The sequence below is a fragment of the Palaemon carinicauda genome, chromosome 22 (genome assembly GCF_036898095.1).
Source record: "Palaemon carinicauda isolate YSFRI2023 chromosome 22, ASM3689809v2, whole genome shotgun sequence".
Taxonomy (NCBI): Eukaryota; Metazoa; Arthropoda; class Malacostraca; order Decapoda; family Palaemonidae; genus Palaemon; species Palaemon carinicauda.
In genome coordinates this window covers 102,119,265-102,134,880 of record NC_090746.1, presented here as the reverse complement: position 1 = coordinate 102,134,880, position 15,616 = coordinate 102,119,265, and the positions used below count along the sequence as shown (strand labels likewise).

The following is a 15,616-nucleotide window of genomic DNA, read 5'->3' as shown; positions in this document are numbered from 1 at the left end:
TTCATTTGCATGAGGTGGAATAGGATTTGTCAGCAGATTTAAGTGAATTTCATTAAAGGATTGGTGTCAAGAGATCACTGTTATATCTCCAGACAGATTCAGTTTGATTAAACATTACTTTACTGATGCATGTAAGTTTGGTTTGTTGCCAGGTTAAGGTTTAGGTTTAGCCAGATTTGTCAATAAATTTAGAATTGGATTGACAATTTATTAAAGTTAGTATCAGATTAGGGCTGGTTAGTTGACAGTTAATTTGAGTGTAAAAGAAATTTTCTTTAGGAAACATTGTGCAATTGTACAAGTACTGTTATTTGAATTGCCAGTGTACATAATCTCATTTCTGAATTAAGCCTTCTAGCTTGAACTCTGTTTTATACAAACTATAAATTATGAATTTAAGATTAGTTTTTTCCCAAACAGTCATACCTCTTAACGTAAGAATCTGCTTACGAAATATTCACGTTGCGAAACAACGAAATGCGAAGATTTTTCTGACTCACATTGTGATAAATGTTTCATGATAAGGAAAGAGATTTGCCATCCAGGCCGTGAATGAAATAGTCGTCCATTTGAAGAAAACATTGTTCACACAATAGAAAATGTATCTCTATTGCAAAGGTAACTATATTAGTGCAGTCCATATTGTGCTGTATATTTTGTTTGTATAGTATTTTACTGTATGTATTTGATTATTTTTAACTTGTTTGCAATATTTTCTAAACTAAATTTATAGGTATTAAGTTTAGGGGTATTAAATGGTTCAAATGTATTTGGCTATACAATATCATTGTGGTTATACTCTAGCTTTATTATATAATTTAATGGTGTTTTTGTAGGGTTTGAAACAAATTAGATTTACATGTAAAATGTGACTCGTAACACACAATTTTCACGAAACAAAAGCCACTCCAGAACAAATTAATTTTCTGTTGTGATGCATTACTGTATAGTGAATAATCATGAAATTTGGAGACATATAAATAGGCTTCAACCTTTAAAGATAATCCTCAAAGGTTAGTAAGGAAAGTGTATATTTATAAGAGATAAAAGGCAAATTGTCACTGTATACTGCACTGCAGTGAAATATCCTCTTGAGACAGTGTTCGTTGCAAAAAACACTTATTAATAGAACCATCTACTGTAGTTTGGATTGTATTGCGTTATTCTATGGCTAAACAGTACTAAGTTAAGAATGCAAGATTTATATAATCAGGATGGTGACATTATTAATTTAACTGACTGAAGTAAAACTGATTATTAGTTTATTCATTAAAGTGAAATGTTTAGTCAATACTTGCAAATTAAGTTTGTTGGTGCGAAAATTGGTAAAATGATGAAACTACTTTTTTCAAGTGAATTGTCTACAATAAGTTGGTTCAATTTTTGGGAATAATAGAGAAGTAACTAGATTTAATTGCTCTATATGCTAATCATTTGATCAATTTTCACAAGCCATTAATGGGTTAAGATAGACTAATCTTTAAGGAAAGTAGTTTATATACAGGGTTAGTATTTAGCCTATTAGCTGAAGCAAGGTAGGATTTACCAGTTTCGTGATAAAGATAAGGTTAGTGTAGATTCTTTTATGTATGTGGTGAAATTAATCTTAACACAGTTTTAATGTTAGTCTTTTAAATATTTTATTTCAATTGTTCATAACTAATCATTTATTTCCTCAGGGGGCTATTTTTCTCTTTTGGAGCGCTCGGGCTTATAGCATCTTTGAGTTTCCAACTAGGATTGTAGCTTAGCTAGTAATAGTAATAATAAATAATAATACTAGGATACCTATATACTGTACATAGGTAACGTATATTATAAAAAGGCAAGGGTCATGGGTCATTCTAAGGTGTCTGGATAATTCCTTTATTTCTCCTTTATTAACTCTTGTAAATTATCTAATAGATTGTTTACAAAAACTATTTTATAATAGTCTGATAATGAGAAACTATTGGTTAATTTACCTTTTTTTCGCAGGTTAGAAAGAAAATTGAAAGAGTTCTGGACTAATTCAAAATTCTACATAGCAATTCTCAACCATGTTGGATGAAGTGCCAAGAGCTTCTCGAAGATAAAAACAGAGCGGCATTTGTCCTCACCTACTTATAACAACACCTTCCGGGAGAGTTCACCCACAAATTATTTCAAATTATATCTACTTAAATTAACTTATAAATTTCTGTATAGTAATTAGGCTGGCTATTTTTATCAGGCTTGTAACATTACAGTAGTCAGTCATGTCAGAGCTGTTAAGGAAGTTATCAGCCTTTTCACATATTACTTCCCATATAGTGTATTGCAATATACATGGTATCCAGTGAGTTATTAAATTCTTGGGTTAACAAAAATTTCTAGGGTTTCATTAGGCTGGACATATGAAGTTTTCAAGTCATATATTATGTACAGTTTGTCAGATTTGAAATTTGTTGGCATTTGCCTTTTTTCCTTTAGCAGTGTTTAAAGTACCCAGATACTACAATTTATAGCTACTGTATTGATGCCAGTTTCCTTTCATAGGGGCTAAGTCAAACGTTTGAAGTTCTCTAAAAGATACAATGAAAGTGGAAGTCTTCATGCGGAGATGGGTAGTAATGTTATTTTTAAAGGGCAAAGGAAAAATTTAATTTTACGTATTCCTTACTCCTTACCTTTTGAGATTTAATACTAGGTTACTTGAAAGATTTAAACCTTATTACTTGAAAGATTACATAAAGCTTAATTTACTAGAGCTTCATAGACTGCCAGTTTTGTTAGTTGGAAATATAGAAATGTCAGTCTGAGGATATTGAAGTTAGTACTAATATTTGTCAAGAAACTATGTAAATGACTGATTAGAGAATTGCATATTCTTAGCCTTCGTTATGTAAGGAAACTAATGTCTGAGTCTCTGATAATGAAGCCTATTAGAAAGCATTTAAGATAGCATAATTACTCAATTCTTTGCTACCTAAGCTTTCGTGATTTTCTTATTCATTTTCAAGAGTAAAGGCAAGCATCAGTTTCCTTGAGGCCTCTTATATTTCTTGTAAAATTTTGTAATTACTCTGAACAAGTGACTTCACAGTTGACTGTCATTAAATTTACAATATTCAGTTTCTGATTTGGTCTTAATTTAACCGTGTTTACAATTTGTTATACCATTGAATCTTTCTTTTCGTCTTAGAATGTTTCAGTATCTTGTGGTACAGTATATCTTAAATCATTAATTCAATTAAATATTCGTAAGAAAATTTTGCTCAAGAGTTTTAATTGCTTTTTATATAGTTTATAGAATATAGAGTAAATTTGCTTGCACTAAGATGCATGCACTCCTTTCAATCTCTATCACCCATTTAGTATATTTTTTCAATTTGCGAGTTTTATCGTATTGTCCTATTTCCGAAATTAAATATTTGCTATAACACCTAACAAAATAACTAAGACAAAATTTTCAATTTAAAAAAATGCTAGTGTTATTTCATGATGTCGCATGACATAAATGACTAAAATATCGAAAAGAAATCTGTGGTATATGTAGTTGCTCATAAACTTGAATTGTTAAAATATTTTATTTACTTTATACATAGTTCCAGAACACTAAATTAGTTTGACAATATTAACTGAAAAAGTATAATGAATAAAATCCACTACTACATTATCCATTAATTTTCCTCGGGGTTTGAATATTCTCCTGAAGTTTCTTGGGACTTTTGATATGGTATAATGACTTGTATATACTTTGAGAAAATATGTAAACTTTAATGCAGTCACAAATCTCTTGTTTGAAGTTGCAATGTAATTTTCATTGACATGATGGTAAATCTGGATACAGCTGTCACTTTTAATATTTCATAACTTTAGAGGGACAAAACTGCATTGTAAAAGACATTACATTTTTAATGTCTTGAATATCTATTGCTTATTTGGTGTCGAAAGTATAACTGATAGCTTAGGATAGTAGGTATAATTAGCAAATTCCAGTCAAATTCTCAGGAAATTTTAAATGAAGCCCTGAAAGCAGTGGTCTATGGAAACGCTAATTATATGAACTTTTAAGAGGAATCTTTTTTTTAAAAACACACTTGGATAGTGTTTGAACCTTAAATGGGGCATAGTTTTTAAACTTTAATTCAGGAAAGGGAAGGTGTATTTGTTATAAAGTAAACTTGGCACAAGTTTGTGAAGTTTTCATTATTTAGAAAATTTTGGAAATTAATTGCAAAAGAAATCTTAGATGTCCAGCTTTTTAATGACATTAATTTCATAATTATAGAATTTTATTTTGAAAATGTCATGTCTGGAAAATTAGTTATAAGATTCTTTTAATGCAAGTGTAGGCCTAACAATAAGGTAATTAGGGAATACCCAGAATAAATTTAACTGGAAAAATCTGAAATCTCTAGTTTCTTCTTTATGGGGTGTCTGTGCGAGGAAGAGCGTAGAGGGAGCCTATTCCTTTTGTGGGTATTGAAGTTTTGATAGTCTTCATGGGATTTGTATGAAACTGATGCTAGGACATTCTGGAGGTCCATTAGACACCAAGTAGGACATTTAAAATTGAAATATAGCCCAGGTGTTTGCAGTTTTGTCAGTCTGAGGTTGTTTGATCAGTACTGTAATCATTGAGGACCTAAATATCTTTTTTTTTTTTAGAGGGTTTAAAGTAGTATAGAACATTAGGTGGATTTGTTTGTCTTAAAATTGGTAAAGAAACAAAAAATCATTAATCTGGCTAATTCTCTCAATCTTGCTTCAAATTCAGCATTTGGTCTTAATGTAATATTGAATCTTAAATTCTCTAACCAATATATACCCATATAATTTAAGGTCGTCTTTGATAAGGATGTTTAGGTTTTGTTTAAATTGCCATTATAACTCTTCTAATCAAAACTACACTATTAAGCTGGTAAAATTTATGGAAGTATAATGAACTATGAGAAAACTTCAGTAATATGTGAATGTTGTAAACTGAGAAAAACTGCAGTTATATGTGAATGCTAAATTTACAATATTGCATGTGGTTACTGTAAGATTTAATTTATCAAATTCAAAATTGGTTAGCTAGAAGTTTTGTATAATTAGCTAGGGTCATGTCAAGTTAGGTATTTGTTTACAAGACCATGCTCTCTATATACTGCCATATTATGCAAAGCTATTGTTTTCCTCTATTGCATTTTAATATTTAAAACAATTAGTCAAGAGAAACTAGTTAAAATTATAAAAAACTAGAATTATAAAAGAAAAAAATAGCCTGGTTTCCTCACTAAACGGCATGGAAATTACTTAGTCAACCAAACAGAAGTTTGAGATACCAGTGTACATTTGATACATTCAAAATATATACTGTACTAAATTAGAAATAGAGAAATTATTCAAGTGAATAGTATATGGTATTTTATGGACACTTGAGTAATTACTCCATTTGTAATAGTGTATATTTTTAATAAATATCAAAGGCACGCTGGCATCATGAACATCTGTTTGGTTGGCTATGCTGACGTTAGTTCCAGGTCGTTTAATGAGGAAACCAGGCCAGTTTTTTATAATTCTAGTTTTTTTCTAATTTTGACTGTTTCCCATGTGGCAAATTGTTTTAAATTATGAAAAAGTAAGAAGAAAACAATAGCTTTGCATAATTTGGCAGTATATGGAGAGCGTGGTCTTGTAAACAAATGCCTCAAGTTGTATTGCATATGTATGGAACACATGAAAATAACATGATGTAAAATTGACATAAGATTAGTGTTAAAATAAATTACCAAAATATAAATTACGCCTTTTCTATTACCATAATCATACACAATGTTTGAAATATGAATTAAAAAAAGAAAAAAAAAAAAATAAAATTTTAAAGTGTTGAGTATTCTCCTTCATCAACGTTCGTGTGACTGAGCGTTCTCCGTAAGCGGCCCCCTCCCTCTTCTAGCACCAGCAAATGCCTGTCTTCTCGCCAATGAGGGCCAAAGAGCTCATAAAATATAACCTGCATTTAGCTATAACCTGCATTTAGCTACAAGAACCCCATTTTTATTTTGGCTTAACCATGTTCCCATATATAGTGCATGGCATTCAACCACAAGTAGAAAGAGGGCAGGACTAACAAGTATTTAAGTACATTGGTACTTTGTCAAAAATTGGCTTTACTCTGAATTCTATTGAGTATGTCAGTGTTTTGTCTTGCCATGCTTAAGTTGTTTATAAAACTTCTGAACTATAAAAAGTATTTTTGAAGTACTGTAGCTATACTTAAGATTACTTTTAATTGAAATAATAAAACACTGAGTAGGCCTGAAAAAATCTTGGCCGAGGTGAAAACAAATGAAATTTGTGGTAATAGGCTGTCTTTTATTGTAGATAATTGAATGTCACGCACAGCAGGTTTCCAGTACATTTGATTAGAGTTGAAATATAAATACACAAAAATATTGACAAAATAAAATGGACAGAAATGTGAAAACTTAAAACTCGCCCAGAGCCATGAAGTCATAGAAAACGAGGCTCTTCTACCTTCGATAATCCCAATACGGAAACACCGAATGATACACCTCATATGCTACGATATTCTGAACGTCTAGGGTACGTCAAAGTTAAACAGATAACGTCAAGTGTCATGACAGTGTAAGTATTATGCTCACCAAGAATATAATAAAGTTTAAAAAAAGAGGAGGAAAAGGAAAGCCCACCAAGGCCAACCCCTTTCCCACCTGGTAACATGAGACTTCTGAAATAATTTCTTGAATAAGCAAAGTTACCAGGCCCTTGAATGCTTTCCTTTTCCTTCTATTTTTTTTTTTTTATACTTTATTATTAATCTTACAAACAATAATTCAATGATTATGAAATAAAGACATCAAGGATATGAAAATCATTCGTAAGTTAATACAACATTTAAATTACCCTAATTTCCATGGTAGACAAATGAACCTAGCCTACAGATTTTGAATGGGATATGAAAGTCAAGCAAGGCAAATGTGAACAAATCTTAACTGTTGAATGGGGGGAAAACGTTAAACCAAAAACTGCCAGTCAACCAAGTTGCATCTCTGTCCCATACCATTTAATGTACATGATCGAGTCGAGTAAAAGAGAAGAGACGTGCAAGACTACTACCCTGACCACCATTGCTACTTCCCCCAGCAGACAGTCAGATCGGACCGAAGTACGCATTCATATTACACGTGGACAGCCTAGTCACTTGAGCTGCACAATAAAGTTCTCAAATATGTAGCCTTTGGAAAGCAACGCTGGGATACTGACTTAGCACCAGTAACTAAAGCAAGAGATAAGCCTAGGATTTTAATAATACACAACTAATAAACAATTTAAATGAAGGTTTGCTTATTCGAATACCGCCCGCTGGTCCTAGTTTGATGGAGCTGATCATGAGTGTTTATGGTGTTTCTGTGACATTATCCTGTCCCTTGCCTCTGCCATTCATGAGCGATCTATAAACCTTATTTTGTACATTACATTATCAAGTAACATTTTCAGAGAAATTCATGGCTCTTACTAACAAGGGAAAATTGTTGTCTGCATTAAGAACAGTCTTTATAATAAAAATGTAAACTTCATTTTAACTTTTTGATAAGAATAAAAAGATTATTGGGAATCTGAAATATTTATAGTCGTTTTGTACTTAATTAACCTTGAAAAACCTATTAACACCCACTTTGAAGATGTATGTTGCCTGTGTGTGTGAGAGAGAGAGAGAGAGAGAGAGAGAGAGAGAGAGAGAGAGAGAGAGAGAGAGAGAGAGAGAGAGAGAGAGAGCTTACTGTGTAGAGGTACTGTATACTAAATCCAGTGAATTATATAATAATGTATACAGTCAATTACATGAACCTATGTAAATTTCGTGTCATGTCCGTTAAGACCAAGTTAGAATAAAATCAAAATGTTCATTAATATAATTATTCTAATTATCCCTCAGTATCTCCATCGTGAAGACTGCGATATTCCAATTCTGCTTAGGGAAATGTAAAAATTGAACGCATTTCTATTTATAACCAACAAACAAATCTGCGCCAAAAGATTTACTTTCATAAGCCATATTTATTTCAACGTAATTAACACTTTAACAACAGATGATCGTATACTCTGAGCCTCGCATGAACGAATAAAGATTTATTCTTTAACGAGGAAAGATATTAATTGATTTACTGTAATTACAATGAGATTGCTTATTAAAGAAAATAACATGCAAACTTAAAACTTTATATATAAAAGATATTGTATATCAACTTATAGATATAAATTCTGTTCTATAGATTATCATAACTTATCATATTGTTTATTTACCTCTATTTATAAATTACCCTTTTAAAATGAGAAGAATGTTAATAGAGAGATATAAAAGAGCTCCCTGAGATGTTGCAAAGCTTTGGATTAGGGAGAGTATCATCAAATACCCATCATAGATACACAATATTTTAAATTATATCAAGAGAATTGGTGACGTTGCAAAACTTCGAATGTAGAAATAGAATAGTCGCAAATATTGATCATGGACACTAAATTTTAGATCAAAATCGTGAAAACATGAAACGGTAAAAATAGAAATTTAAAGATAAGTTGTCTAATAACAAAATTTGAGGTTAAAGTCAGAATTTACTGTCAATCATCTTGAGATAGTAATATCTAATTTGAAACAGCCTTTTCTTTCTTAAATGGTGGAATATTTTTTCTCTTGAACAACTCAAAATTGATGGTGTTACTCAGTGGAAGTTACTTCTATGTACGTGTTTGTGAATAGGAGAGAATTTTCTTTTCGTGTGTATTGGGACCAGAAAAACAGACCACAAGCTAAATTCATCTTAACTAATAACGATAACGAAGATATAAAGCTGAGCTCCCTGACCCCGAAAAGAAAGGCGTGAAATCTCTCATCTATAAATTTACTCTCAAGAGGTAAAACACAATTCATTAACAAAGAAACCATCGACCACAAAACCTTATTTCTCCATTGAGTAAATTTACAACATCATAACTCCCACCTGTTCACCTTAGAACTAAATGCTGCCATGGACCATCTCAAATCTGGGAAGGCGACCAGCCTAGATGGCATAACAACAGAAATTATCTTACATTTTGGAGGCAAAATAAAAGCATGGCTCTTGTTCCTATTCAATTCCTGTGCAACAGCCTACCAAATCCAAAACATTTGGAGAAGAGCGAGAATAGTGGCCTTGCTGAAACCCATCATTCCCAAAAGCTATCGACCAATATCCTTACTGTGTATCCTTTACAAATTATACAAACGAATGATCCTAGCCCGTATCCAACCAACTGTCGAAGAACAACTGTCGACAAACCAAGCGTGCTTTAGACCAGGTCGATCCTGCTGCAGTCATGTATTAAACCGATGCAATTCATCAAGGATTGGTTTGAGGCAAAACTGAAAAGCATAAACCAATTAATGACCCTAAGCATCCACACCTCAATTATCAGGAAGAAAGGCGAAGACTGAAATCCCGCAAAAGCTTTGAACAGTGGATGGACTAGAACCAATCAATGCAGCTGCTCATAGGCTAGATAAGTGGCAGGAAAAGTGACCGACAGCCATCCAAAGAGGCGCTGCCCAGCACAAATGAAGACCTGCCCAGTGGAAGAACCCTCACCAGGAAGGACTGGGTAACCCTAAACAGAGCAAGGGTAAAAGTGGGCAAAACTAGATAACTGCCACAAAAGAGGATTACCCACCAACCCTAAATGCCCATGTGGGGCAACACTACATACAATTGAACACATCCTACGAGGATGCCCACTGGGCCCTAATTGGTTAGATCAAGACCTCGGAGAGGCAACCAACAATGCCCTCCTATAGGATCAACATTGGCACGATAAGATATGATGATGAGTGCAATGAAAACACAGCAAGCAACACACATACAAATACGAGAAGCATGCCCTATCTATGTTTTATTCTACACTGGGGAGGCTAATTTCAACTCTATTAACATTTCATTATTATACAGTATTACCTATATTTATGCCTATGTCAACCTTATCGACAAAAACCATTGAATATAAACATGAAATGGTCACCCTTATGTGACGCCTTGAGTGCCTAAATACCCGTATGGTGCCTAAATAAAGTTACCTGTTCGGGAGCTGTCTTCGTATTAATACCTCCTCCACTCTGTCACAAAAGCAGACAAAATATTCACTGGAACAGTTAAAGTTCATTTACTAACTTCTAAATTTTGTATAGTATATTCCTGTCCATCTGTATCTCTTGCCCTACATTAAATATAAACATATTCAATAAACTTAAATCAATGGAAGTCAGCTTATGGAGACAGCTTTGACTCATCAGCAAATTATGAAAACACTAGCAAACCAGATACTGAACTAATTAAGTTACAAATTCCTAAAGATTAGTGAATTATCCTTACTTACAAAATGTGCTTGAAATATCACTCAAACCATTAAGCTCAACAACCTGGACAACTTCTACTCTAGCCAAAGTCAAATTAGATATCTATACCTTAATTCTGGACAAATTTTCCACCTTATAACCAACAAATAATAAAATAATCAAAGAATAAAGTATTTGCTTCTGAAGCCAGGAAAACTATACCCTTATGGAATAGAAATCACACATACACAGTATCGAAACCAAAGACGATATTTGAGAACCTATTACACAGGTTTTTAAGATGACAATGGCCTTTATTTATCCCAACTCTACTCAAGGACACAAATGGTAGAAATCAGAGACATGACTGACTAGAGGGATCGCAGCTGAAGCCCTTTTCAGAGAGCCCACGTATCTGAAATGGGAGACTTCAGATTGACTCTATTCAAATTACTTAAAACAATTACGTTAAAACACCAAATTGATCACAAATTTACTTTAAGTTCGTTTTTTTCAAATATATTTACCATTATAGGTTCATGAACATCTACCATTGAGTTATAGCTAATCTAGCATTAACTTTTAGAAATTTTCATAAATTCTTGATTGCACTTTAAAACACAATCTTTTCATGTCATTAAGATGTGCACAAATCACATTACACTGTACAAGACATCTGACCGTTTGTCGATAAATTGTAGTGCATACATATTCATACATGAAATAAAATTGTACCAAAACCTGCTCATTTGACATTACAATCTCCAACAATTTAAGATGCCTCTGAATCTAAGAAATTTGGATGTAGATTTTAAAATTACAAAGTATTTCATACTAAACTCGGAAACAAAGTTTGATTAATTGAATGCAAGTTTAAAATTATTTGAGGCTTTTAAACAACTTAAAACATGGCATGATAATCACTGATCCTGACTTGTGTTGTTAAAATAAGGCAAGCTATATGTTGACAATACTTCTGGAATACCAAGTGGACTGAGCTTCCCAAAATGGTAGCCAACATTTTGACAAATACAACATACTCAAATCATTACATTAAGTCACTGCTCTCATTACACCAATAGTTGAATGAATGACATCTGTACAAGGGAAATTGACATACAGCCTAAATAAACAGAGGTTCCTCTGGTTAAAAGCGGGATCTACTTCATGGACGCTTTGGCCCTTTCATGGAGAGAAATAAAGGGCAAATGCTGATGTTAAAAGAGAGAGGGGGCGAGGAGACCTCAGTCACATGAACGTTGACTGGGTGGGTTTTTTTAGTTTTAAACATTTCCAAATAAGGTTTGGGTAGGATCAAGGACAGGGAATGGGACATCTGGAATGCAAATTATGCATCAGAGGGAAAAGAACTTCTGGAATGCAAATTAAGCATCAGAAGGAAAAGAACTTCTGTAATACTGTATTTAATTTCATGGATAATTCTTTAAAATTTTCATATCTTTTGTAACAAACCATTTAATGCTTTAATGTTCAAGGTATGTTCTTGTAGCCCTAGAAACACATTCACACTTACACCAACAGAATGTTATAATTCTTTAAAAAACAAAGGTTTTTCTATGAATTGGGTGGCCACAAAAAACCAAATCATAGCCACTATATTCAGTAACACTGTATGCCTACTTTGTCTATATTGACCCCTATACTACATAGTCTTTAATTACATTCACGTATATTCTTCACTATTTAGATTTATATACTTTCTATACACTATATGAGAGAGAGAGAGAGAGAGAGAGAGAGAGAGAGAGAGAGAGAGAGAGAGAGAGAGAGAGAGAGAGAGAGAGAGAGAGAGAGAGAGAGAGAGAGAGAGAGAGAGAGAGAGAATATTTTTTCGTGTTGTTTATCCTTATACAAGTGATACATGACATCCTCTAAAATTTTGAATGATAAAGTTAGGAGACTGCAGTGGTTTACTTTATGGATTTCTACATCTATGAGAATATATTACGACATAATCTTTCCCAAATTATAAAAAAAGGTCATTAGGATATTGCCCCTTATACAGTAAATTAAATAAAAACAAATGGAAGCAGCACCCCAAATTTAACTAAAATAAAGAAAATGATCGCGACAGGCCTAATGTCAAAAAGATTGCAAGATTTTCAAGAAATTTCAAAATAAAGTTTGAAGGGCTACAATAAAATTACATACCTTGAGATCCAATAATACAGAAGTTTTTTTTGTATGCAACAAAAATACACTTAAAACTACTCTTAATCTCATTCTCATCAATTAAAAATAAATGAACATAACCTCTTTTATAGTTCAAAGTACATGGTATCACTGTTGTGTTTTGCAATTTTCTAAATCCTATGCTTTATAAGTATACTGATGTATGTCAAAGAATGAAAACCTGCACATATCAACTCTGCAAACAATTATGGCATGAAGATGAATGAGAAGTGTGAAAGAATTATTGGGTATGAAACTCACCATCTCTATAAAACCTGCTGCCAAATTCACATTTGAAATCACAGTCAGATATTCTCTCAAATAATTGTAGAATAGTCATGAGATGTTTAAACCCTAGAATTCAAACAAATGTGTCTCTTTTATATCTGAATCCAACAGAAAAGATTTCTCATGAGTACAATGGTAATCAAGAATTCGATTAGAAATTGCTGTCTGTGGAACTAAATTGTTTGTCTGGAAGCATAAAAGGAAGTTAAACTATCATTGTAGAAAAATCCTCGGGTATGACGAGGAGAATCATGCTGGTTAAAGAAAGCAATAATAAATATTAAGGAAAAACAATTTGATACAAAGAGGTTGAACCAAATTACAAATTTAAACCAAACAAGTTCTTAGAATGTTAACAAAGCTTGGTTTCCATGATATTGCATTATCACAGCGACAAACAATAAACCACAAGTTTTGTAACCAGCCATTAAGAAGTATAAAATATTACTAAATATTCCTGAAAGTTTCTGAAAGCTTGCTCATGAAGAAATTTAGGGAATAAAACATTGATTATAAATCTATCTATATACCAAGGCACTTCCCCCAATTTTGGGGAGTAGCCGACATCAAACAAATGAAAAAAGGGGACCTTTCCTCTCTATGCTCCTCCCAGCCTGACGAGGGACTCAACCGAGTTCGGCTGGTACTGCTAGGGTGCCACAGCCCAACCTCCCCCGTTATCCACCACAAATGAAGCTTCATCATGCTGAATCCCCTACTGCTGCTACCTCCACAATCATCCAAGGCAACCGGAGGAAGCAGCAGAGCCTACCGGAAATAAGTCATAAAAATAGCTAAACCATACACTTCAAATGATATTTTCTGGATAACATTAACAAAAAACAAGAATAAAGTAGACAACCAAACCATGGACATCCATAACAAACTTCCCATTTATTCAAAGCAATGAAAAAACTTGACACTATTCAGTGTGGAATGTTGAAATTAGTTCATATTACCAAAACTTGGTAAATAAGTGAGAAAAATAGCAGAGGAGCTTACATTCAAGGCACTAAAAAATTGTGTGCGTACTATCAATGCTTACACCTACACTTAGCTTGTGACTGGACTAAAAAAATCCTCCGGAGTAGAAAAAAGTTCAGTAGTACCATGAAATAGTCAGAACAAAGAAATGACAAATTTGGAAATAATTCATATTTTTCCAAACTATACAAACCTGGAGCTCTTTACAGTGACAATAAGCTTCACTGTAAAGAGCGTAATGGTTTGTATATAATGTCCGAGCAAATATAAATTCTTTATACCAGACTGAAATTTATATCCCTATACGACTACATGTTTAAGGTTCTGAGTAAACTAAGCAAGCCTCTACAGTAAAATGGACACAAATTAAAAGCAAAACCAATAACAACCATACAATTCTATCCCAGTATCATCTGAAGACATGGGCACTAGAACATCAGCCGGGCGAGCCCAACCCCAGCAGTAACCTCCCCAGGCTGGGATTGATCTGCTGCCATGCGAAAGCAAGGCGAACACTTTACCACTGTACTAGCCATGAGGATAGTACAACATAAAGTCTAATACAAGAAAGCAATAATCCACATACTCTACCAAACTTAAATCAATACTGTATCCATAAATACAAATGACTCTTTCACCATGAAAAATAACTTTGGGATAAGAGAGTTCCACGGAATTATCCAAAGAAGAGCGGAGTATAGACAAAGAGAAAATCAGGAAGATTGAACTCATTACACCTCAACAGACTAAGATCCAGAATCAGATGAGTAAAAGGTACTTATTAAAGATGTACAAATCACGACTATTATGAAAAGCAGTCTGTCATTTTATGATGTGCAAATACAAGTAGCATTAAAATGAATATCAAAGTGAAAATTTAGGGAAATAAACTTTTGGATCAGATAAACAGCATTAATTTTCTGATTAATTACCATTTAAACAATATCAATATATCTAATTTATTACCATTAACTATCCTACAACACTAGAATTGTCAAGTATAATGAAATAATTTGCCCTTTTTTCAGAATAAAAGCTATTTTGTGATTAAGTTTTTATGTACTTGACAAGAGCTTTTAACCTTTAATAATCAAAATCTCACTGAAGACTTTTTATAAACTAATGCACTGATGAGAATGAGATTTAAGGATGAGGCTTTAAGTATCATGAAGACACAGGATAACAAGAGACTACGGCAAGTTGTCAGGTAATGAATTATAAGGATCAAATTAAATTGAAATATTGATTTTTTTTCTTAAATCAAATGATCAGCAATATACTTATAAAATTATCTCAAGGAACTAACTTTGCTGAAATTTAAGCATGAAAAGATACTTAAAGCCTCATTGTAAGAAGTTAGTACAAAACTATTCTTAAAATTAAGAACCATCTCTATGCTCAATTGGATTGTATTGGATTGCATATTGGAATTTAAGCCAGAGGCCAGACACCAGGACTGGCGATATCATATAGTGCCTTCTCTGTTGTATAACCATTCTTTCATAAAAATAATGTTTTTCTTCCCGAAAAGGGAGCCTTTGATATCCATCTATGTTCATAATCTCTCTGATGTAGGGGACCATGTTACACCTGAAAGAAATGAAAAATGTAATAATGTATTCCAGCAATTACTCAGAAGAATTATGCAACAAATAACTTTCACTAAGATTTGAACTTTACACCTATTAAAGAACAAATCAAAATTGGCTATAATTTGAATGGCCTTTTTTTTTTTTTTCAGTATTTAAAATTAAATTTTTTTCAAAGACTTTATCAGTTACGGCCACCAATTTTGAATTTTCATAACATGAAACA

At 32.8% G+C, this 15,616-nt stretch overlaps 2 long non-coding RNA genes across 3 annotated transcripts in view; one reads left to right on the top strand and one right to left on the bottom strand.

Annotated features, from left to right (window-relative positions):
- Nucleotides 1-3,632, top strand: part of LOC137616670 (uncharacterized) — a 66,893-nt gene extending 63,261 nt beyond the window's left edge. Inside the window, exons 5-6 of one of the 2 annotated variants that reach the window (XR_011039467.1) lie at nt 421-618; nt 1,978-3,632. This is a non-coding gene — a long non-coding RNA (uncharacterized lncRNA). The remainder of the gene's footprint in view (nt 1-420; nt 619-1,977) is intronic. The other variant, XR_011039468.1, reaches the window with a different exon arrangement.
- An 8,556-nt stretch (nt 3,633-12,188) lies between these two features.
- LOC137616669 (uncharacterized) overlaps nt 12,189-15,616 on the bottom strand; it is a 49,268-nt gene continuing 45,840 nt past the window's right edge. Inside the window, exon 4 of the long non-coding RNA XR_011039466.1 lies at nt 12,189-15,391. This is a non-coding gene — a long non-coding RNA (uncharacterized lncRNA). The remainder of the gene's footprint in view (nt 15,392-15,616) is intronic.